We start from the raw sequence: 25,631 nt of genomic DNA, 5'->3' as shown, positions 1-25,631 counted from the left end.
TGATGAGAGTATTTACAGTATTTGCCCCTGAGATTGGTAAATGCCAAAATTCGGGATTTGATTTGTTGTTTTGATGATTGTCTAGATCAGGGGTTAGCAACCTTTTTCTGAAAAGGACCAAATAGTAACTATTTTAGGCTCTGTGGGCCATATGGTTTCTGTTGTACCTGCCACTGTAGGGTGAAACCCACCACAGACAGTAACAAACATATTTGTTGTACGTGGGTGTGGCTGTGCTCCAATAAAACTTTATTTTAAAAAAAACATTGGGTCAGATTTTGACTATTTGCCATAGTTTGCTGACTCCTGACTTACACTTTAAAAAATAAAGGAGGAAAAGAAAGATGGAGAAAATAATAATGCAAATTAACATTAAAGGTATATTGTGAAAGCAGTTATTACATTATATTCTGAAAAACACAAAAAATTGAGGGATATTCTTCCAGAATTAGGACACTTAAGTGATTCGGCAAGTAAGCCCCTCATTCTGTTGACAGCCAAGTGAAGATTCAGCATATGTCTTTATCGTTAAACTTTCATCTTTCACATTACTCTGTGTAAAGAAAAATATCTACTAATATTCACATCAGAATGTTCATTCATCAGTGGCAACCATGGGTGAACTAAGGATACAAAAATTCTCCCAAAGCCAACACAAGCATTCTGTAAAAATTAATCGTCTCTGTGGAGTTTGCAAGGAAGAATTTCAAGAACCACTGTTTTAGACAACATAACAAGATAAGAAAGGGAAATGAGAGATACACCTACTGGTAAAAGAAGTAAAAAAAACAAAAAAAATCATTATTGGGCTTCCCTGGTGGCGCAGTGGTTGAGAGTCCACCTGCTGATGCAGGGGACACGGGTTCGTGCCTTGGTCCGGGAGGATCCCACATGCCGCGGAGCAGCTGGGCCCGTGAGCCATGGCCACTGAGCCTGCGCTTCCGGAGCCTGTGCTCCACAACGGGAGAGGCCACAACAGTGAGAGGCCCGTGTACCACAAAAAATAAATAAATAAATAAATAAATAAATAAAATCATTATTTGTAGATGGCTTTATTGTCTGCATAGAAAATCTAAATGAGACAACTGAAAACTATAAGAACTATTAAGAAAGCTCAACACAGTGGTCAGATTCAAAATAAATAACGACAAAAACAATAAAGCCCTCTCTATTATGAAAAGCCAAGCAGAAAAAAGGTAATATTTACAAATCCTAAAACCATATAAAATACTTACATATAAGTTTCAAGAAATGTGTAAGACATAAAAAAGCTTACCAACAGTCCTGAAAGAAGATATATGTAGATAGAGAAGAAATTAATTTTTTAAAGATAAGTCCTTCCAAAGTTTATTGTTCTGTGAGTCAATGTATCAACAGAATTTGGGGGGAAATTTAAATAGTGTAAAAATACGTAGGAATGAGCTGAATGTGACATCAAATGTGAATTACAACAGCAAGTTGTCATTCTTTGTTTACTTTATTAGCAGAGAATTACTTTACTTTTTTACAATGAGAGTAATACCTCTCTGAAGGAAAAGTAAACCACACAGAATTCTACAAACTCCCAAAGAAACATTTCCCTCATCTCCCTACCCTACCTGCCTGCCACTGATACATACTTCCATTCCCCAGGGGTAGTCACTGGCAAATGCTCACAATCAGATGTTTTTCACACATTATATACATACATAATATTTGAATACCTGTATGTATACACTTCTTTACGTAAATGGAGTCATAGCATATAAATTATTCTGCACTCACTCTTTTAAATCACTGATAAATAGTGGACTTTTTTTTTTTTTTTTTTTGCGGTACGCAGGCCTCTCACTGTTGTGGCCTCTCCCATTGCAGAGCACAGGCTCCAGACACGCAGGCTCAGCGGCCATGGCTCACGGGCCCAGCCGCTCCATGGCATGTGGGATCCTCCCGGACCGGGGCACAAACCCGTGTCCCCTGCATCGGCAGGCGGACTCCCAACCACTGCGCCACCAGGGAAGCCCAATAGTGGACATTTTTACATATTGATACAAAGACTTACTTCATCCCTTTTAATGGTAGTGCAGCTTTCCACTATATGTTTATATCACAATTCATCTATTTAATCCCCTTTGATGAGTACTGAGGCAGTTTCCAGAACACTGCTACTGCCATCTCTGCTACAACCAACATGATATACACATATACACGTACATACACACATACGCATGTACATACACACAACTATATGTATTAATATTTAATGAACAGTTCTGTAGCACAGTTTGAGTAAATCCTTAGAATTGAAATTACTGCGTCAAATGATGTGTATATTTAAAACTTCCATAGACATTTCCCAAGAGTATCACAGAAGCTTTGCACCAATTTATATTTCCACCACCAACTTATGAGAGTCCCAGATAGACAGCAAGGTCCTACTGTATATATAGCATAAGGAACTATATCCAATCTCCTGGGATAAACCAGAGTGCAAAAGAATACTAAAAAAAGAAAGAATGTATATATGTGTATAACTGAGTCACTTTGCTGTACAGCAGAGATTAGCACAGCATTGTAAATCAACTACATTTCACTAAAAAAAAGAAAAATAAAGAGAATCACTTTTTCTCCTATGAAGAAATCATCAATACATTTTGTCACTGCTAATCTGATCAGTGATTATTGATCTCTCAATTATTTTAATTTTCCATTCTTTAAAGTTAGGTTGATAACTTTAGTATATGTTAGTTAATGAACATATACTATGTTTATTAGCTATTTTTTTCGATGAATCGTTTATTCATGTTCCTAATTTTCTCTTTGATTGCTTTTTTTTTAACATCTTTATTGGAGTATAATTGCTTTACAATGGTGTGTTAGTTTCTGCTTTATAACAAAGTGAATCAGTTATACATATACATATGTCCCCATATCTCTTCCCTCTGCATCTCCCTCCCTCCCACCCTTCCTATCCTACCCCTCTAGGTGGTCACAAAGCACCAAGCTGATCTCCCTGTGCCATGTGGCTGCTTCCCACTAGCTACCTATTTTATAGTTGGTAGTGTATATATGTCCATGCCACTCTCTCACTTTGTCCCAGCTTACCCTTCCCCCTTCCCCATATCCTCAAGTCCATTCTCTAGTAGGTCTGTGTCTTTATTCCCATATTGCCCCTAGGTTCTGCATGACCTTTTTTCTTAGATTCCATATGTATGTGTTAGCATACTGTATTTGTTTCTCTTTCTGACTTACTGCACTCTGTATGACAGACTCTAGGTCCATCCACCTCACTGCAAATAACTCAATTTCATTTCTTTTTATGGCTGAGTAATATTCCATTGTATGTATGTGCCACATCTTCTTTATCCATTCATCTGTTGATGGACACTTAGGTTGCTTCCATGTCCTGGCTATTGTAAATAGAGCTGCAATGAACATTGTGGTACATGACTCTTTTTGAATTATGATTTTCTCAGGGTATATGCCCAGCAGTGGGATCGCTGGGTTTTACAGTAGTTCTATTTTTAATTTTTTAAGGAACCTCCATACTGTTCTCCATAGTGGCTGTATCAGTTTACATTCCCAACAACAGTGCAAGAGGGTTCCCTTTTCTCCACACCCTCTCCAGCATTTATTGTTTGTACATTTTTTGATGATGGCCATTCTAACCGGTGTGAGATGATATCTCATTGTAGTTTTGATTTGCATTTCTCTAATGATTAATGATGTTGAGCATTCTTTCATGTGTTTGTTGGCAATCTGTATATCTTCTTTGAAGAAATGTCTATTTAGGTCTTCTGCCCAGTTATCAATTGGGTTCTTTGTTTTTTTGATATTGAGCTGCATGAGCTGCTTGTAAATTTTGGAGATTAATCCTTTGTCAGTTGCTTCATTTGCAAATATTTTCTCCCATTCTGAGGGTTGTCTTTTGGTCTTGTTTATGGTTTCCTTTGCTGTGCAAAGGCTTTTAAGTTTCATTAGGTCCCATTTGTTTATTTTTGTTTTTATTTCCATTTCTCTAGGAGGTGGGTCAAAAAGGATCTTGCTGTGATTTATGTCATGGAGTGTTCTGCCTATGTTTTCCTCTAAGAGTTTAATAGTGTCTGGCCTTACATTTAGCTCTTTAATCCATTTTGAGTTTATTTTTGTGTATGGTTTTAGGCAGTGTTCTAATTTCATTCTTTTACATGTAGCTGTCCCGTTTCCCCAGCACCACTTATTGAAGAGGCTGTCTTTCTCCACTGTATATTCTTGCCTCCTTTATCAAAGATAAGGTGACCATATGTGCGTGGGTTTACCTCTGGGCTCTTCGATTGGTTTTTACTGATTTATCTTTTCTCTGTATTAAGGAAATCAGTTTTGAACAAAATGTGTATTGTAAATATTTCTTTCTGCCTGTGCTATGGTAGGTGTTTTTGTCATATTAGAAGTCTTGGTTTTAGATAATAAAATATAATTTTTCAGAGGGCTTCCCCAATCAAAGATTGTTTTACAATTACCCATGATTTTTGTTATTTTTTGATTCATTTTGAATTTATTTTTATACAGTGTTAGGTAGAGTTTCAAACTCCCCATGTCCAATATTTGTTCAATATGCTGGGAGCTGTTAAAAGATTTAATCATAGCAAAAATATACAGATTCCTGTTTTAAGGCATTTATAGTCTAGTTGGGCAAGACTTCCAATAATCACATATTCCCATGAAAATTGTGATCCATGCCAGAAATGAAAGGTTTATAGCACTAAATGAAAAGTTTTAACTTGAAGTCAAGAAAGACTTCATGAGGTGAAGATATTTGAGCAGAAATGACAAAGAATGGACTGTAACTAGAAGTTTGTACCTTTTAACCACCTTCCTCCAATTTTCCCACCCCCCATCCCTTGCCTCCAGCAACCACATATCTTAGCTTTGTTTCTGAGTTTGGTTTTACAGGTTCCACATATAAGTGAGATTATATAGCATTTGTCTTTCTCTCTGACTTATCTTACTTAGCATAATGTCCTCAAGGTCCATTTATGGTGTTGCAAATGGCAAGATTTCCTTCTTTTTTTTGTGGCTGACTAGTATTCCATTCCATTAGTGGAATACTAATTCCACTAGTATTCCATGACTAGTATTCCATATTTATACTGCATTTTCTTTATCCATGCATCAATGGACACTTACGTTGTTTCTTGGCTACTGTAAATAATGTTTAAGTGAACAAGGGAGTGCAGTTATCTCTTCAAGATAGTGATTTCATTTCCTTCAGATATATATCCAGAAGCAAAATTGCTAGATCATATGGTATTTCTATTTTTAATTTTTTGAGGAAACTTCATACTGTTTTCCATAGCGGCTACACCAATTTGCATTCCCACCAACAGTGCATAAGCATTCCCTTTCTCTACATCCTTGCCAACATGTTTAACCTCTTGTCTTTTTGATGACAGCCATTCTAACAGGGGTGAAGCAATGTCTCATTGTGATTTTGATCTCCATTTCCCTAATGATTATTGATGTTGAACACCTTTTCATGTACCTGTTGGCCATTTGAATATCTTCTTTGGAAAAAACATCTATTCAGGTCAACTACCTTTTTCTTTTTTTTGGCCATGCCATGCAGTGGAATCTTAGTTCCCCGACCAGGGCTCAAATCCATGCCCCCTGCATTGCAAACATGGAGTCTTAACCACTGGACAGCCAGGGAAGTCCCCATCTACCCATTTTTAAATTGGATTTGGAGGGGTTTTTTGCTACTGAATTGTGTGAGTTTCTTACATTTTGGATACCGACCCCTTATCAGATATGTTGTTTGTGATTATTTTCTCCCATTCCATAGGCTGCCTTTTTATTTTGTCAATTATTTCTTTTACTGTGCAGAATTTTTTTAGTTTGATGTAGTCCCACTTTTTTTTTTTAATTTTGTTGCTTAGTCTTTAGGTGTCATAACCCAAAAAATCACTGCCAATACCCATGTCAAGAAGCTTTTCCCCCGTGTTTTATTCTAGAAGTTTTATGGTTTCACATCTTACATTTAACTTTTAATCCACTTCAAATTAAATTTTTGAGTGATATAAGAGAGAGATCTTGTCTCATTCTTTTGCATGTGAATATCCAATTTTCCCAGCACCATTTACTGAAAACAGTATCTCTTCTCCACTGAATATTCTTGGCTCCCTTGTCAAATATAAGTTAATCATATATGCATGGGTTTATTTCTGGGTTCTTGATTCTCTTCCATGGGTCTATCAGTCTGTTTTTATGCTATTACTGAACTGTTTTATAAAATAAGTTCTAGGGGTGTAATGTGTAACACAGGACTACAGTTAAAAATACTCTATTGTTTATTTGAAAGCTGCTAATAGAATATACCTTAAAAGTTAACACAAGGAAAGAAAATTTGTAACTATATGAGATGATGCATGGTAACTAATCTTATTGTACTGATCACTTCACAATACATACATATATCAAACCATTATGTCGTACACCCTAAACTTATACAATGTTATATGACAATTATATGTCGATAAAATTGGAGAAAAATAAGTTAACAGAAAGTCAAAAAAAAGAGAGAAAAGAATGAGCTGTAATTAGAGAGGTATTGTTGGATGGAGCAGGGAGCCTTTCAGACAGAAAAGCTGAATGAGGCTTTGTTGGGAGAGATTATAGCATATTTAGATAACTGAAATCAGAATACATGGATTTAGGTGAAGGATCCAGGGAAACAAGGGAGGTGGCTGAAAGGTCAGCAAGGACCAGATTGGGAAGGGTCTCAAGGGTTGTGGCAACAAGGCCAGTTTTTTTCACCAGAACGAGAAGTAGCCTTTTAAGAGTTTTAAGCTGGAGAGTGACAAAATTGGCTTTGCATTCTGCAAATATTATTCTTACAACAAAAGAATAAATACAATATGGTTAGTTATTAGGTTATTATGTTAGTTGTATCATATATCTTTGTATATAATAATCTTCATTTCTAAGGAAAAATTAGAAACAATTTTAGGAGGATGATTCCATAAATTATGATACATTCATTATACAGCCATTGAGAAAATGTTTTAAAAGAGTATGTTATGACATGGGAAATGCTTACATTTAAGTCAGGAAACACACACACACACACACACACACACACATATATACACACACACACACATATATATGGACACCCTATGACCATTTTATATCTATAATTTACAGCAACATGTTACTCTGAGTTACTTTGGATAGTGTAGTTATAAATGGTTTTAGTCTCATTTCTTTTTTTAAAATTTTATAAACTCAATTTTAATGTATTATCTATATATGTACAATCTTTCATAAAGATTGTTATATGCCATAGCCACACTTTCATCACCAAAGAAAATATATTTCAAAGAAATTCTTTGTTGAAAGATTTTCAGGAGTAAAAATAAAGAGGTATAAAAAATATTTTCCAAAAAATAGCCAAGAGCTCATCTCTGCCCTCTAAACGCACACACACAAAAACAAGGCTACGGTCCCGTTTGCGTGTGTGCGCACACACACACACACACACACACACACACATCTGCACACGTATCTGTGCAGTAACCTCAGTGGAAACTTCCTCTATTTCTCTCTCCCTGCCCTCCAAGCTAAGTGGCTGATGTCCTCACCCACTTTTGCTTACCCAGCACATTCCCATGCCTCCCCAAACATGCCCCAATTAATGTAGAGTAGGTGGAATCCCAGGCTGGAGGGCAGGAACCCTCCTGCAAAATAATCAGATCACCTCTTGCCAAATACCGAATCTACATCTTAAACAACTTTTCCACTGCCCACCTGAGTAACAAAACAGGTAAAAGTTATCCCTTATTGAATGCCAGTTAAATGCCAAGTATGTTATATGAATTATTTTATGTCTTTATAAAAATCATGCAAATTAGGTATTGTATTTTCACTTTAAGCTAAGCTTCTGAAGCGAGAACACACTAAAATGAGCACCTTCAAGAACAATGCTTCTTTTTCGCTCACAAAAAAGTGTTTCAACCCATTAGGCAGCACTGGAAGCAGCCCTTCAGGGACCAGGCTCCTTCCCTCTTGTTTCTCCATATCCTGTACTGGATTCGTTCTTGGTATATGTGCTGAAGGCTACACTCCACCACGTCCAGGGTGTAAGCCAGCAGAATGGAGTGTGGATAGAGCTGGACTAGGCTAGAACAAGCACACATGCTCTCTGTGCATTCTACTGATGAGATTTTAGCCACCAGGAAGTGCCTGTTTGCAAGGGAGGCTAGGTAACATAGTCTAGCTGTGAGCCCAGGAAGAAGGCGAGGACAGTGATATATGCAAAGCTAATAACCTTGCCCTAGATATTATGATTGCCCATTTAAGGAGGAGGAAAGGGCAGCTCAGAGAAGTTTGGTAACTTTCCCAAAGTCATACAGGACAAAGTAGCTGGACCAAAATTCACTCAGTCATCTATGACTCCAAATTCTTTATCTTTTCACTATACCACTGTACTCCTCATGTGCTAACGCTCCTGCCTTCATAACCTCCTCTCAGCTCTTGAGAAACTGTTATCCAAAGTGAGGGAAGAAAATTGGCCCACTTCCCTTGGACTCTCTGCACCATGGGTTGGCAAACATGGCCTGCCAGCCCAACTGAGCCCACTACCTATTTTTGTAAGATTTTACTAGAACGCTTTTTTACATATTGTCTATGGCTACTTTTACACTATGATGGCAGAGCTGAGCGCCTGCAAAAGGACTACAAAGCCAAAAATACTTGTTATTTGGCCCCTTACAGACAAAGTTTGCTGACCCCTGCTCTAGACCATCTCTGTTCACCAAAACCAACTTTCCCCCCCATGGAGAATTTGTTAACCAAATGCACTGTAAATTTTTCTCAGATAAATAGGAAAGTATAAGGTGACCACTTGCTCAACAAAGAGATCAAATTGCAACTCACCAAATAAAGTAAGAATTCTACAATGAAGCCTTTTAAGAGAAGAAATCAGTGTTAAAATCAGCCTTTCAAACAGGACCAAAGAGAGGCAATATCAGTGCCATGCTGAAAGGCAACAGAGTAACTGTAAGAATAACAGAAACACATTCTGAAGCTGTTCCCTTTATACAGTGTTGATAAAATTTGTTAATACCATATGTTAGTCGTATGGAGGGAGGCATGGTCTGACTATGAATTTTGGAATTTTACCAGCAAACTTGTAAGATCTGAAGTCGCAGATTTGCTGAACTGCTCATCTCTGTGCAGGCTGTGGCTGGAGGTTGAAGGAGGCGAACAAGAGGGAAACAGGAAAGCTGTTCTGTGTGCAGCTTGAGTTGAGTGGGGCTGGACAGGACACCTTCTTGTCAATCTCCATCAGCTCTACATGTCAACATTCAGAGGGAGAAAAATGCTTCTGCTTCCTTTGTAGATGTTTTCTGATAAAAATGGATTTTAACTGAGTGATCTGATTGGCTGTCAATCTATCCAGCTGTGAGATTAATAGGACCATAGCCACTAACTGGGACTTGTTGGGTACATCATCATTCATTAAATCTATATACCCTTGCAAGGGAAGAAAAAAATTAGGAGAATTCATTTGTGAACTTAATTTTGTACCCACTTTTTCACATGTGATATTGAATGGGCTCATTCTATGTAAATCTTTATGCTATGGGTTTTGCACAGTTTCTCTTTACTTCTTCAGGTCAAACTGAAGCCTGGAGAATCAACCCTGCTTTAGTGCCTTAGTTCTGAACCAAAACCCAACCCCAATTTGATGCGGGATACAGAAAAGCAAGGGAAGTGGGTTTTTTTGATGCAGAAGACTCAGGTAACTGGATCCCTGTCTCTCATGACCCATGACTGCTGATTCTTAGGACATTTATTTCCCCCAAATCAGAAGGCAGAATATGAAACCTCAAAAGTTATAAAGAGATGACTTATTTCCCCCTTTGAGTCAGAAAGAATCCACCGCACTTGAGGAATGTCCAAGTGCCCATATTTCTGGCAAAGAATTTTCCTCAGCATGTTGTACCCAGCCCTAAGTTGAAAGTTTGTGGTGTTTTCTCAAAGCTCTGAGAAATGACAGAAAGAATCCTGGTGAATGTCACCCAAAATTCTTGTCACTAATGTCTTTCTTTAACGGGTTCATATATAAGTCTAAACAATGACCCTACTTTATCCTCTCTTGCTTGTTGGAGATCAGTTTTTGTCCTTGGTTTTCTCCCTCACCACCCAAACCTGCTTCAGTGGAAAACTCCAGAGCTTGAGTTATTACAGCATAATTCATGCCTAGATGCTGAAGGGGTAGTTGGCCTTCGGGTTTGCACGTAGCTACACCGAAGTCGTGAGTTATTACATAATAATTCATGTCATGTCGTGTCTTATTGCTTAATTAACTTTCCTATCAGACAAAAGCATTTTTGCATCAGCAAATGTGGTGCTCTCATATGACTTAAAAGTGTTCCTTTATCTTATACTGGTGGGTCAGGAATACGGTGGGACAATTTATTAAAGGTGAGTTGAATCTCAGGACTAGAATAAAATCCATCAACTTTTATGTAAATAAAGTGTCAAAACTGCTCTCTGGCTTAGGGGAAACAGAAAAAGTCAGGACTGCTGGCCTTTTGTATGATAGTAACAAGAGGATTTACTTTCTGGCATTTGTACATATAAAGGAATAGTGGAATACTTTTGCTTTTTTTCCCTGTCCAATCATTTAAAACTGTTCCAATTTCAAAACATCTGCTCTCCCGTTGTTTTTTTGTTTTGTTTTGTTTTTTAACTAGTTTTAGGTCTGCAGGTGTGATCACAAGGGATAAAACATCTGTGGTTTGCCTTAGAAAATGAAGAGGAATATATGCAAAACTGGTAGATGATATCAGCTGGCTCTAAGTAATGAACGTCACAGTACTCATTATAGAGCCTCACAAATTCACAAATCAGGAATCTGTAGTTCAGGGACTAACACATTTTCCCAGCTGCACATCCCAAGCTTATGTTCCATTCATGGGCTGGGAGAGAACTCTATGTTTACTTTTAACTTCTCTCAAGCTTGAGTCACTCTCTGCTCATCACATAAACTATTAGTCCCTTGCAATAAAAAGAAGCCCAAGTGACATCTTCAATTCAGCGGGAAATGTAGGTGTAGTAACAATTGCGGCAGATAAGGCAGATTTGTCTGACTTATTGGTGACCAGGAGGAAAAAGCTGAGGGCTGAGGTGAGCCAGCTGGTGGGTCGTAACGAGGTCATGCCAGTCTCAAGGGCCCTTACTTTATAATCCATGAGGAATGTTGTGAATAAGGAACAAAGTTCCCATTAGTCACTAAGATGGCCTTCAAATTTTAGGGGGGAAAACATCAAGATTTATTCATCATAACATATCATTCCTGGCCAGATAGGGTGGGTGGGAGGAACACAGAATTTGGAAATGGACAGACTTTGATCAGAACCCTAAAACAGCTACATGACGTCAGGCGAATTATTTAATGTATCTAAACCTCAGGGTCTTCAACCATAACAGAGGGCAAGTAATTGCCATCTTATGAGGTCAAGGTGACAATTAAGTGATATATATGAAGTGTGTACCAAGATAAGATAATTATCATAAGTACCTCAGATCTCCAACAAAGGAACGTGAACAATGGTTCCTTACTGTCTTTATTTACGGACTTATGCAGAAAGAAAAAGTAGCCTATGACAAATATTTCCTATGAACTTTGGTAATTTTTCTAATGGCCTTGCTCTAGGAACAAACACGGACTGTAGGAACCAGGCAGAGTGTGTTAGAGAGGAGAGTCCACCTCATCACATTTCCCAACAAATGAGTCCATTGACAAGTGACGGATATCATAGGGCAGGTTAGTGGGGGAGACCTAGAAGACCACTTCTAGGCTTAGGTTTCACCCTCAAGAAGAAGCCAAGGAGTGAGGTTATCTAGGGGATTCCAATATCAGTCATTGGAAGAATAGGTGTCCTATGGAGGGAGCAAGGGAATAAAAATGCTGATGTCAGGAGACCAGAGATGTGTCAGGGCAGAATCCTTAGAGACTGAGAACGTGGAAAAGAGTTTTCTCATTCTCAGAAAGATCAGAAAAATTGTCTCCTTCTTCTGAAATATTTCTTTCAGAGAGTAGTTAATTTAATTGGCTACCTAATAGTGGCTACTTAATAGTCATTCACATCTTAAAATGAATTCTTTCATTCAAATGGTGTTCTCCAAATACCACATTGAGAGAAGAATTTTGATAGCAGTCACTGAAGGAGAACAGTACTTTTTTCAATCCAAATACTTTTTAGGCTCTGTCGCTCACTTTCTGTCCAAGGAGGGGATCACATGGTGGGAGAATAGGATTTCCAGCTGCTGGGGGCAGATGGATTCGGCTTATGGATTTATCCACAGTGAACATGGAGGCTGAAGTCAAATTGAGAAGGCAGCTGTTGCTGAGGAGATGGCCAAGAAGGAGTGAAGTCAAAGATGTGGCCAATTCTGGTGGCTGAATCAAAGACAAGGAGCAAGTAAGCTAGAAAGCAGGACAGGATGAAGGAAAGGGTGCTAAAGGGCTCAAAATTTGGGATATATGTGCCAAAGATGAACAGTTCACCCAATAGTTGGTTTTTAATTATTTGCTAAGCCTGGGTCTTTCTATAACCACAGGTATTTCTGCAGTCACATCAGTGTTACAGCTAAGAACTGGCCATTGGGAGCATTGTTCTGCACAGAGCAGCTTCATGGAGGCCTGTCAGAGAAGTGACGGAAGGACACTGGTCAGGTAGGAAAGGGGGAAGTAGGGCACTGAAAAGCTAGGATTGGGACATGAAAGTGGTAGAAACCAACAGCTGGTTGAATCTTATTAAAATAACTTTGGTGAACCTTTGCATTAAAGACCATGACCTTGGGTCTTGGGACTGCAGTTGGGGTTCAAATAGCAAACCTGGACCTTGCTGCAGCCTTACTTAGTGGTTCCCAGACATCGAATATTTCCGAAACGACTGGGAGTCCACAGCCCCACTGGCCTGGAATAAGTCATCCGGAGCAGGAAGACAATGGTGAGTGTGGAGTGAACCAGGATCTCCGAATAAATGAGATATCTGGCTTCTCAATGATAATGGGAACCTGAGCCTCACAGGCAGGTGAGGCTATATGTGAAGACATCTGAGGTGTTTACCTGATCTCTGCTAACTCTCAACTTTTCCTACTGGTCAGAGATCTTTAAAGTTATCCCAGGGGCAGTTGTCTCTACATACATGAGTAAACGTGTGTGCATAACTCAATGTGTACTCTCACATGTATGATCACATGCTGGTTCTCACAAAGCAGCTCAGCCAACTTTGCCAGAGCCGTTTGACCAAAATCCTTCCCAAAGGGGTAGGAGAGCCAGCCACCTCCTACCATGACACACAGGCATCGGAGCAAGGTCCACACTCCGGGGAGTGATCTGGCGGCGCCCTCCAGACCACAGCAGCTGCTGCTTCTGAAGCTAAGCTCCACCATCTCATTTTCCTCGCATCAGCAGCACACAGCTGCCTTCGGTCAGCTCCCTGGGAAGGGAGCGGAGCTTCCCACCTTCTTCTTGAAGTGGCATCAGCTGCGCCCTTTCTCCTCTGGCTCCACCCACATTCCATGGCTACATTCACTAGCTGCTCACTCAGCCACCTCTCACTCTGTCTTGGCAGAGTGTCCTGGCCAGGTTTCTGACCACAGCTGTTCCACCTAGAGTGTAGCTAGGGGTCAGAGAGTGACCGAAAACAGCTGTCTGATTCAGGGTAGGCTGGGAGGAGAAGGAAAGTGTGTTTGATCCCAAGGTTTGATGAAGATGTATTTGTAAATGTATGTGCCTCTGTTTGCAGGTAGAAGTGGGTGAGCAATGTGTGGTCACGTGAGGACAAGGGTGTACACATCTGATGGGGGAAGGGGTCGGTGGGAGAGGGACTCAAAGTATATGTAGCCTGTATTTATGGACCGGCTAACATATGTACATTGTTAAATCTGGCTCTTGAAAATTTGGCGAGCCAGATTAAATTTAGGTGTCAAGATGATCTTCCAAATATATTTAGAGCACCATATATGTGCACCAGTCTCATTGTTTATAGGGTCCAGGCATGTGAAGGGACCTGTTTAAAGAATATCTAAGCCTTTGTTCATATAAATCTGCGATTTTCAGTTTAGCTCAAGTCTTCAAGTGTTGCTCAGAGCTTCCTGAGTGCTCTTTGAAGCACTCTGCCTAAGGCTGCCCTTGAAGATGAAGTTTATCCAGAAGCTCTGCTTTGTCAGTTCCCAGATGCTTTGATGCATGATGGCACCGGCCACATGGCTGTACGATGCAGGATGTGCAAGCTGCCAATTGACATCCATATGGACTTCATTCCCCTACCAGGATTTGGCCCTGATCACTTCATTTTCTCCTCCATTACCACTGCACAGCTGAAACTAGTGCCCACCCCCCAGCCTAGTATGAGTCCTGGCATGTGGCATGTGCTAATTTCTGGGAGACACAGGCTAATCCTGGGGAGCCACCACACTAGATCTTCTTTCAGACTCCATGTCCTCACTTGTTGATTGTGCTTTAGATCTGGCAAACACGGTTTTAGTTTGTCCTCCAGATACCGACAAGCAGAGTGCCCTATTGGGCAGACAGTCATAATTTGTGAGATGGATTTCTCACTATTATTTTCATGGTTTGCTTTGGGGTACATGTTCCCAAGTTATTACAATGTGAGCACTTTTTAACTAAATCGCAAAAAGAAATAACCCTGGGAAAAGTGTGCCTCTTGTCCTAGCTCTTTAATGAATACCACCAACTGAACTAGTATTTAAGGTCATTTAAGGCTCTTTCCATAGTCTGAGTCCCCTTACCTATCATTTCAGTCTCACTGAACTGCTGAACATTTGCTAGGTTCAAGATACCTTGCCAGGCTCGTGGTGATAATGTGATGAATAAGGTATATATCTGCTTTAAAATTTCTTCTGATCTCTCAGTATAATAAGTCAGAACCAGAGAAGTAAAGCATAATGCAAATGGTATGGAAGGGATTAATTCCTACTGAGGAAAGGATAGAACATTATGGAGAAGAGGACACGTGAGGTTGACGTAAAGAATGAGTAGAGAGTTTTTTTCAATCAAGCTTAAATAAAGGATATCGCAGGCAGAAAGCACAACATGAGAAACAGCATGGAGATGTGATAGAATAAGACTTCTTTGATCAATGCCCATATTATTCGCATGAGCTCACGGTAAGGGCAAAACTGCAAAGGTAGATGGGATCAGAGTTGTCAAAGACCTTAGACACCAGTCTAAGGAGATTTTTCTTGACCTTGGGGAGTCACTGAAGTTAGAAATATTAGGAACGATGTATGGGAAAGACAAGAAATTCTATCATGTGTACCAGTTAAGAAGTTAGTAACATGAAGCTGTGGTATGCACCAGGACCCCTTGCTACTGGAGTTACCGTTACCAACTGGAGACAACTTAACAACTGAAAAACAATGATGTGTGACATCACCAACGTAGGAGTTTCTAACAAGGAGGGCTTTTAAGAATCAGTGAAGCAACCCCCTATGAAGTGGGTAGAAAGAGGAAGAGGAACCATCGTTTGGAGAGAACCAAGTTTGTGAATCAGCTTTTACCCTCTTTATCTTCCGTCCATGTGAGGGTGGGTGGAGGGTGCAGTTTGGCTTCTTTCTTTCTGCCTAACCAAGCCAGGTGTCCCCTAGAGAGTCACTCAGGACACTTGAAAGCATTTTGGGGAAGGGAAGAATGTTATGAACTTTTGCTGTGCCTGGATGCCACCAGAATACCTTGAATGTTAGATCCTAGGACAGAGGAAGGCAGTAGTCAGAAGATATGAAGGTTGCTCTCCACTCCCTCTCAGTTTCACTCAGATTGAGGCAGATGTAGCAAGGATTCCAAGTTTCCTATAGACTAAGTTGAGCTTACCAAATGAGGAGTAGGCAGCAACTAGCTGCTCATACTGATCAATGATGGGCTGGTGTGAGGAGGATACAGAGAGCCACCCACCAAGAGTGAGGGGAGGAAGCTGCACCAGCCCCATGAGTCTGCTGGGTAGGCATCCAAGGTCACCTAAGACATCACGCTATGTAACTGGAAACTGGTTACCAAGACCCAGAAGTTAGGCCAGGTAAGGCATCAGCCCACGACGAGGCAAGGGTAGCCAGCTTGCTACCTCCAATATGCTGCCAGTCACATGAGTCAATTCCTTTCACTTACCCTTACCTACCTGCCACCCCCATCAGCACAATAGCTGCCTGAGATGGGAAGGAAAGAGGTGAAGAACCGATCACACCCCAATCCTCTGTGTTCAGCCTCCAGTAGCCTTGCAAGTCTAACTTTAAGGTACGATGCTTTGAATTGAAGTGAGTCTGAGATTTTAATAATATGATCAATATGATCATGAGTTGCAAAAAATCAGTAAACTAAGCTGGTGATTTTTATTTATTTTTTTAACATCGTTATTGGAGTATAATTGCTTTACAATGGTGTGTTAATTTCTGCTGTATAACAAAGTGAATCAGCTATATGTATACATATATCCCCATATCCCCTCCCTCTTGCATCTCCCTCCCACCCTCCCTCTCCCACCCCTCTAGGTGGTCACAAAGCACCAAGCTGATCTCCCTGTGCTATGCGGCTGCTTCCCACTAGCTATCTATTTTACATTTGGTAGTGTATATATGTCCATGCCACTTTTCACTTTGTCCCAGCTTAGCCTTCCCCCTCCACATGTCCTCAAGTCCATTCTCTACGTCTGAGTCTTTATTCCCGTCCTGCCCCTAGGTTCATCAGAATCATTTTTTTTTAGATTCCATATATATGTATTAGCATACAATATTTGTTTTTCTCTTTCTTACTTACTTCACTACGTATGACAGACTCTAGGTCCATCCACCTCACTACAAATAACTCAATTTTGTTTCTTTTATGGCTCAGTAATATTCCATTGTATATATGTGCCACATCTTCTTTATCCAGTTATCTGTCAATGTACACTTAGGTTTAAGCTGGTGGTTTTTAGAAGGGACTGGCATGGATAAGGTTTTCTGCTATTCATAAGGATGGGTACTCAAGTTCATATCATTGGTAGTAGTCTAGAGGAAAAAAATATATCTAGTTATATATACTGGGAAGTTGAGACATCCCAATAAAAACAATAGTTAAAACTGTAAGTGGCAAAGATCTCAACTAGGAGACTAGCAATGAAGAAAGATGAGTGATTATAAATATCACTTCACAGATATAACTGAAGATCCTGACTCATGATTAAATATAAAGAAAGAGACAAAGAGATTCCAACTCACTGATTCTTAATCTTTTTGTGTGTTTACTGGGGAGGGAGGGGGTCAAGAAACCTTTTGAAAAACCCATGAAAAATTATGGCTTACAGTCCCAGGAAAATGGACATATTCACTCATAGTCAAAATGTTGCATATAATTTCAAAGACATTCATGAATCCCATGAAGGTCATCTATAGTCCCCTTAGGGAAGTAAGAGTTTCTAGCCTGAGCAACTGAGAGAATGGTGATGCCACTAAACAAAGTGAGCAATTTGTAGAAACCCCATATCTATCTAATCACCGCCAAAACTCTCTTCTAACTTCCAAGCTCATTTATTCAACATCTCCATTTAAACATCCCCAGATTCTGAAGCTTAACCTGTCTGCAACTGGACAATCATTTTTCCCCCAACCTTGTTCTTCCTCTCATTTCCCCTAACTCAATTAAAACACCATCACCCCCCTCACTTGCTTCAGCTATATTCTTCAGTATTACCCTTGAGCATTCTTATTTTCTTCTCCCCAAACCAGTAAAACACCAGTTTATGTTTTTCTTAACTCCACTTCTCTCCATTCCCACCATCATTTACCATTAGTATAATGCAGCTTTTTAATGTACCCATGAGCTTTCAGTGTGGTCTCATTCAATGTATGCAAACCACTCCAGCTAAAGCAATATTTCAGAAGTAACAATATGATCGTGTCATTTCAATACTTAAGTCAATCAATGGCTATCATGGCCCTTAAGATGAAGTCCACTTAGTTTAGTTACTTGCTTAGTTACATGGAAGTTCCTGATCTAGCCTCTGTTTTTGGTCCAACTCCTGTCTCTTTATCCTCCACACACATCAGTCACACTGCAGCACAGATTTTTCCTCAAAGCACCATGTTTCCTCCCATCTCCAAATATTTTTTCCTTATACCCTTCTTTATCTGACCAACTTGTAACCATACTTTAGTTCTCCAGTTAGCTGTCACTTCCTCAGGGAGCCTTTTTTTTAAACCTTCCCCCAACTCTGGATTTGTACCTCCTTTGTTCTTTCCTAGCACCCTATGCTTAACCCTTTCTGCACCATAGCATCCCAGTATTAGCAACTGCCTATTTACCAATCCATTATCTATCTGGGGAGTGTCAATTCCTTGAGAGCAAAGATGGGCATTGTCTTCACTGTCCGATCCTGAAGACATATTGCAATTCCGGGAACAGAGTAGGTGCCCAAAACATATTTGGTAAATGAATAAGCAGTAAATAAAAATAGGAAGGTGGGATGATAACTTGACGGAGCAGCAAACTCAGGGGACATTTTCTTCAAACATTCTTTATCCTGGCAAACACTGGCATCCTCGTTACTGTCTCCACACCTTGTTCTTACCACCTCTTTCTCTTGGAATGGCCTCTTCCTCCTGCCACCACCTCCCCCAACCCCCACACACACTCCTCCCAGAAGACTTGCCTAACTCTTCAATGCCCACATTGCTTTCTGACTTCTCTAAATTCTTTTGGAACTTACTACTTTACATTTTAGCATGTGATCATATACTGTCTTGTAATTTCTCTTATTGTTCCATTTGAGTAAGTTTTCTCTCACATTGAGATAAGGAGATTTATTTTACTTGTGAGATAAAAGGCACTTTTTCTTTTTTTCACCAAATCTACCACAGACTTGGTACTTAGTGACATGTTGAGAAAAGCTGGTGCTTAATTTATATGGATGAGTTACCATGATTAACAATCATACATTTCTATTCAGCAACAAGCCTTATGAAATTTTCCTACTCATTTCATTTCCAGTCTGGGAGTGAATCAGAGAGCCTGGAGCTACTTGAGAAATAGATCTTTCAATGATAGCTGTGCTATGTCGATCCAAGCATTGAGTCTGAAAAGCCATTCATTTAGCAAATAGACACTTATTAGGATAAATTTCGTGCTAAGCCTTCTCCTATCCCACTCTGACCCCCAGACTCCTACCTGCCTGCCCTGTTTACAATGATGGTGATTGTCAGGTTTCCTAGATGCAGAGCCTAAGACAGGGGTTCTCATGTTAGTGTTCTCATGGGAAGAGAAGTGAAGGTGGCAGGATAAGGCAGGAAAGAGAGCTAAGTATGCATGGGATCCCAGCTGGAGTCTGACTTCAGCGTGAACCTGCAAAAAACTCTGGAGCATGAATTTAACTTCAGGATTGGCCCTACCTTGAGAGAAGTGTTGACTTTTCTAATCCTTCAGTCACTGGATGTAGGCTGGTGAGGGGGTGTATCCTCCAGAGTACAGAGGCTCCCATTTAGCCAAGTGTGATTCTACAGAGAAGGGACAGCTGTAAGCGAACAGCGATCATTCTCGGAAGCTGGAGTATGCAGGCACTGGTCTGATAAAGAGCATCTGGATGGGACACCAAGAGTATCCATAAAAGATGAGGACAAAACTGTTCTTAGCAAGATTATGCTCCAGCTGGTAAATCTGGGAAAGAATCGAGAACAATCTTTAACATGAAACATAGTAATGGCCTGGTTTTAGCAGAAGATAGTTGAGGGTTGCATGAGATAAGAGATATAGTTAGGGGCTTCCCTGGTGGCGCAGTGGTTGAGAGTCCGCCTGCGGATGCAGGGGACACGGGTTCGTGCCCTGGTCCGGGGGGATCCCACGTGCCGCGGAGCGGCTGGGCCCGTGAGCCATGGCCGCTGATGAGCCATGGCCGCTGAGCCTGTGCGTCCAGAGCCTGTGCTCCGCAACGGGAGAGGCCACGATAGTGGGAGGCCCGGAGAGCGGTTTAAAAAAAAAAAAAAAAAAAAAAAGAGATATAGTTAGAAAGGTCATACATTGCTAGGGACTAGTCCTCCTAAATAGTTTTCTGTTTAGAGAACAACTTTTTAAATTGTAGATAATTCTACAAGAAATCTATTCTGTTTTTAATCATAAAAGAAAAGTATGGGGATTTGGAGAGATGATTTAAGATGTGATCAATGCCAAGCTAACTAAAACTATTCCAGATTTATAAACGACCTAACTTTATTTTCTGTTTTCACTAATGCTAGTCCAGTTACCCTCAGCCTTCCATGAGAATCTATATGGAGCAATGGGACCATCTGAAAAAGGGCTCGTTTTGGTTTAATGCCTGACAATTTTCCATTGCTCTATCCATCACAGAGTTCCCATTATCAGGCCAACATAAGCTACAGTCATTTTTTAAAAAACCATCTTCAAACTTTTGTTTTAGACTTCCTTGAGAATAAGCTATTTATCTCTGATACAGAAATATCTTAACTCAAAACAGACACCCCATTAGGCAGGGAAGGGTTTACTTGCTGCCATTCTGCTCCAGTGCTCGGAACAAACTCGGACAGAAGGAAAACAGAATTTTCGTGCCCATTCCCATGTGTGCCCTTGGCGGGTGGTTTTCTCCTTTGGCAGAACTGACTGGCTGTGCAGTAGCACCTTTCAGGATTCTGGCTTCCACTCACCAGCCGCTGTGTGCACACTGGCATGACAGAGCCATCTATCTATTTCAGGGTGTGGCAGGATTATGTTTCATGGGACCAGGTTGCTGCTAAGCTTCCTCAGGTCCCTGCATGCCAGCCGAACACTTTGTAGGCTGAGAAAGAACCATTCCAGAGTACAAAGAAATGGCAGTCACTGACCCTAAATTACAACAAAGAGCATGCCATTAAAACTGTTTGTAGCAGCTTATGGGTAATGCAGAGCAATTAGCCAGAAATTGACATCTTAATGGGACAGGATACAGGGTATCCTGTAAGAGTGAACTTTACCATTTGCTGGGTTTAAAAAAAAAAAGTTTTAAGCTGCTCTCTGAAACTCAAGTCTTTAATTGTCTCAGGGCTCTATGTGAAAGATCTAACTAATAACCGCATATGTATTCATACATCTACCTGGCAATGCAAAGAAAAATGCAGGGATTAAATAAAAGCCGGGGTCCCCTGATGAGCAGAGACATGTCTTATTTGTGTCTGTGAATTCAATGCCTGTGTAGCCCAAGACTGGTGTAAAGTAGGCACTCAATAAATGCTTGCTAAATACAAATTCTTTATGAATGTCCATTTCCCTAAGTTTCCTGGGACATAATGAATTATCTCAGCCCCACTTTGGATTATTAGGTCTATAAAAACTGGGGGAAATGCCCAGTTCAATTAATCTTTGGAAATGACTATATAATTATTTATATCAACCTTTCTAATCATTGATGTTTTCTTCAAATGTCAGGAACAAGGACCGCTCTCATTTTGGGGGTTGCAGGTGAGGGCTTAAAATTAGTCTCCTAGTTGGACTACCATTTAGGATCTGGTTTACTCAGAGACATTGGGTGCTGCCAGATTTCTGAGACTTGCAAGCACTAATATACCTTAATCAAGGAAGTGGTAGTTTGTCCAATATATTACTTCCTGAGCTGTCTTCATCTATGCCAAGACTTTCCTTTATACTCAGGACATAAAAGGAAAATAGTTATACAAAAGTTTTTGGAAAGAAAGAAAATACTGTTTAGATACTTTCATAATAACCTTCAAGGCTATCTTAAAGGGGAAGGTTGTCACTTCAATGGGAAATGTTGACCTCACCATTTTGAAGCTGTAGATATTCTTTAATTTTTGTTCTTGTTTTGCCAATGATAATGACTGTTAGGACATACAAGAGGGGAATTACAATTTTCTTATGAATTAACCAAGAAATAAATTTAAAAGCTTTTTAGCTTAATTCACAATTAATAATAACCAACAAAATTTTAAGTGGCAGTGGCCAAAATTGCACTTGGTAAAATTTGCTGGAGTTTTGAAAACCACAAAACCTTACCTGAAAAAAAAATACACTTTATAGGAAAAATAGCAGTAAAATGTAAAACTGAAATTTTACATGGAAAATCCATATTTGACTAAAAACAAAATAAATACAAGAATCTTTTTTTTTGGTTCAAATGTTATTTTTGAATTGGTAATATATGAATATGCATGTGTATAAAACTCAGAAAACAACAAATATACAAAAGAAAAAAATTTATGTTACTTATTCACTGACTCCAGTGATTTATATTTCCTTACTGGAAATAGCAATTAAAGTAAGTTCTTGTATAAGTTCCAGAGATACAATTCTAATATAAATCAAGAAATAGAATTGCTATGTTCATTTCAAATTTTGATCAATTTGGATAAATTGCCCCTGGAAGTTACCCCAAATTACATTTCCACCAGTGCATGAGAGGGTTGATTCCTGACACTATTGCAGATGTTTTCATCTTTAGTTGGTTCACAGGCAAGAAAAAAAATATATATATATATATTTTTTGTTATAGTTTTAATATGTAATTCTATTATAAATGAGGTTGGTCATTTTTTCTTATGTTTAAGGGCCATATGAATTTCCTTTTTTATGAATTGACTACCTCAGCACCATTTATCATTTATCCCACAACTTTAAATGCTACCTTTATTATATACTATTTTATGAGTTTGATTTTATGGATTTTGTGTTTCCTTATTGATTGATCTATATTCATATTCCAGGACTATGCTATTATAATTATTATAAATTATAATAGGTTTTAATATCTGATAAGGCTAAAACCTTTTCATTACATGTCTTATTCAGCATTTTCCTGGCTATTATTGTTGTTTTTTACTTCTAGGAACTTTAGAATCAAGTTGTTTGATTCAGGAAAAAAAATCTTATTTCTATTTCTAGGGGGTCAAATTTTCCTGATAAATTTAGACCTATAATATTAAATTAGGTAAAGATGATAGCTGTAAAAAACAAAAACAAAACAATGACAGAGGATACCTGATAAAATTTAACATTGGCCTCATCCTTGTAAAATATACTGGAACATTATCTCAGTAAAAGTAATTTTATTAAAATAAAGATAAAATTTGGAAGTTGTTTAATGGCTTTAAGGGAAATTGACCAAGATATTTGATTAGATAAACAGGGGTTCTTTTCTTACAAAAGTTGATCATTTTATGTATAATTATCATTAAAATAAAGAGTAAAACTGTCCTTGGAGTTAAAAGGTATAAAAAATAATTTCTTACCATTTCAAAATGATATAATTATATCTCTCCTACTAAGTTGAGGAATATATTTTGATGGAAGTTTAGAGACTAACCTAGAATAGTATCCTGTTAACAATTATTTAGGGAGTTTAGGTTTCCCTTGTTGATGTAGCAAACATTTCTAAAAATCTTAATTTGGGTAAATATAATAAAAATCTATTAATTCAATAACCAGTGACTAACTTGTGTTTTCTGAATTAAAATTGCCTATAAATTAATTAAGCCTTTTTAGTGGTGACCTCCAGCTGATTGCTAAATTATACTGGAAAGAATTCTGAAGTTAGAGTCAGATGATCTGGGTTTGAATTTCGATTTGACCTTTTATCACATACATGAAATTAGGGACTGAGGCTGAGTAAGGAAGTTGTAAGAATTATGTATCATGATATGAAACCCTACTAAACAAACAAAAAAAAGATCAATATATGTTTATGGAATAAATCAATGAAGAAAGAAAGAAAGGAATGAATACGAGCTTTGATTTACAATCAGCAAGGCATGAATGAATTTCTTACACTGACCCTGACCCATTCTCCACTTTCCCCCTGCCACGGCTGGTGTAAAAAACAAAACAAAACATGGCCAGGCTGGCTACTTCCAGAAGTTCTATCTAAGATCTTGGATGCAAGAAAAATTAATTGACCCACACAGTTATCAAACCCTTGACTTTCCTTCATTAACATAATTTTCTAATCAGCTAGGTTAATCTTGACTGTGAAACTTTTTATTAAAGTATAAATAATTCTCAGTGGTAAACTGACATCATTCACCTCTGTTGAACTCATTTGCTTTCAGGCTCACATTGAGTTTCACAACTGCAGACGGGCCGTAAAAAGTTTATGAAATACTAATAAGGTGTTTTTTTAAAGAAACCAATACAAAGTTTTATAGGTTTTTGGAATAGGTTTACTTTAACTGATTTTTAGGGGTCTTTGTGGATGTTGTGTTCTAGTGCATGAAGTGCATCTGATGCCCCTCTCGGGCTGGCAATAACAAAGCTCTCACTGGGAAATCGCTGCATTTCTTTGGCAAAATTCAGGCCCAAACAGAAGGTAACTCTCAATTGTGCCAATGAATGAATCACGTGTAGATGCTACAAGACAGCACAGAAGCTCAGCCTTGGGCCGGAGGGAAAGAAGGACCAACCAAGAAGGCAAGACTGACAGTAGGTGGTGTAACTCAGGGATAGGATTGTTTCCCAAGAACAAGGGCCAGAGGCTAAAAGTACACTGACCCAGCAGCAGATTCAGGCATCTGTCTAAGCTGTCACTACTGTTTGGGGGAGCCCAAGCTGGTGGATGTCACGTAGAGTGGAAGTCTCCAAGCAATGCTATAAAGACTTTGGAGTCAGATATCTGGGTTCAAAATCCTAGTTCCCCACCTCCTGTGTGGCCTTGAACACGTTACCTCACCTCTCTGGGCCTCAATTTCCCCACCTATAAATAATATCTATCTTCCAGCGTTGGTGTGAAGGAGTAGAAATCATGTGCATAAAGGACCTGGGGCAGGACCTGGCCCATAATCAGTACTACAGAAACGACCAATATGGCTGTGCTGCTGTCCTGAGAATTAGGAAAGTCCCAGCATCTTGGTTCCAGGGCAGGCTGTAAGTGAAAGCCAGCCAGAGCTCGGGGGAGAAGAGATGGGAGCCAGGCTGCTAGGAGAGGGGTCAATCAGAGTCAGGTTGCCAAGACTCACAACCCAGTGTTCGAGGCAGGCTCCTTCTCAGAAGAGGAATGGAGCTCAAACCAAGTCACGCAAGGGCAGTTACAAAGACTTGGGTCTCTTGGAGTTAACTGTGGGAGGAAGGATGCATCCTCAGTACTACAGAAACGACCAATATGGCTGGGGCCGAGGGTGAAAGTACAAACTGAGGTCCACATACAATAGAAATAAAACTTAAAATTCAGCTGAGAGCTAAGCATTTAATACAATATATTCTCTCCTTCTGCCTTGAAACTATACAATCAGGAGGGATAGATTAGGAGTTTGGGACCGACATGTACACATGGCTATATTTAAAATGGATAACTAACAAGGACCTGATTGTATAGCACAGGGAACTCTGCTCAATATTCTGTAATAACCTAAAAGGGAAAAGAATTTGAAATAGATACATGCATATGTATAACTGAATCACTTTGCTGTACACCTCAAACTAACACAACATTTTTTTTTTTTTTTTTTGCGGTATGCGGGCCTCTCACTGTTGTGGCCTCCCCCGTTGCGGAGCACAGGCTCCGGACGCGCAGGCTCCGGACGCGCAGGCTCAGCGGCCATGGCTCACGGGCCCAGCCGCTCCGCGGCATATGGGATCCTCCCAGACCGGGGCACGAACCCGTATCCCCTGCATCGGC

The sequence above is a fragment of the Mesoplodon densirostris genome, chromosome 6, assembly GCF_025265405.1.
Source record: "Mesoplodon densirostris isolate mMesDen1 chromosome 6, mMesDen1 primary haplotype, whole genome shotgun sequence".
Lineage (NCBI taxonomy): Eukaryota > Metazoa > Chordata > Mammalia > Artiodactyla > Ziphiidae > Mesoplodon > Mesoplodon densirostris.
Note: the sequence above shows the minus strand (reverse complement) of the source record.